We start from the raw sequence: 477 nt of genomic DNA on the forward strand, positions 1-477 counted from the left end.
AAGCGACCTCCAATTTCTCCCCTTGTCATGAAATGTCATATCAAATGCTCTTGCCTCATTCTTTTTCTTAAAAGGATGAATTTGTCCCCATTCGCAACGGGGAGATTGTTTACCGTGTATACCAAATAGAAGGCGAAAAGAGAAAAGCAAAGAAAAAAAATGAAAAAAAGTTTCTGGCAAAAATAAAAACTGCAATTCATTGTCATCCCAAACATCACTCTTTGTTGGCGATTATGAATTTAAGTATTGTTTGGACATTTTGTTTACGACTGCTGTTGCCATTGAAAAGGGTGATCATTATATGTCAAGCTTTAATGCAGATACAATACGCAAAACTTTCATATTGACGAGTTCATATTAGCAAGTTGTGAAAAGAACACACACACACGGATAAAAAAATTAGTAAGGTCTTGCACCATATGAGGTATGACCCACATTTTTTTAAAAAGTAATTGTTATTTACTTTAAGGCTCGCCT

Source organism: Penaeus monodon, chromosome 25, assembly GCF_015228065.2.
Source record: "Penaeus monodon isolate SGIC_2016 chromosome 25, NSTDA_Pmon_1, whole genome shotgun sequence".
Classification (NCBI taxonomy): domain Eukaryota; kingdom Metazoa; phylum Arthropoda; class Malacostraca; order Decapoda; family Penaeidae; genus Penaeus; species Penaeus monodon.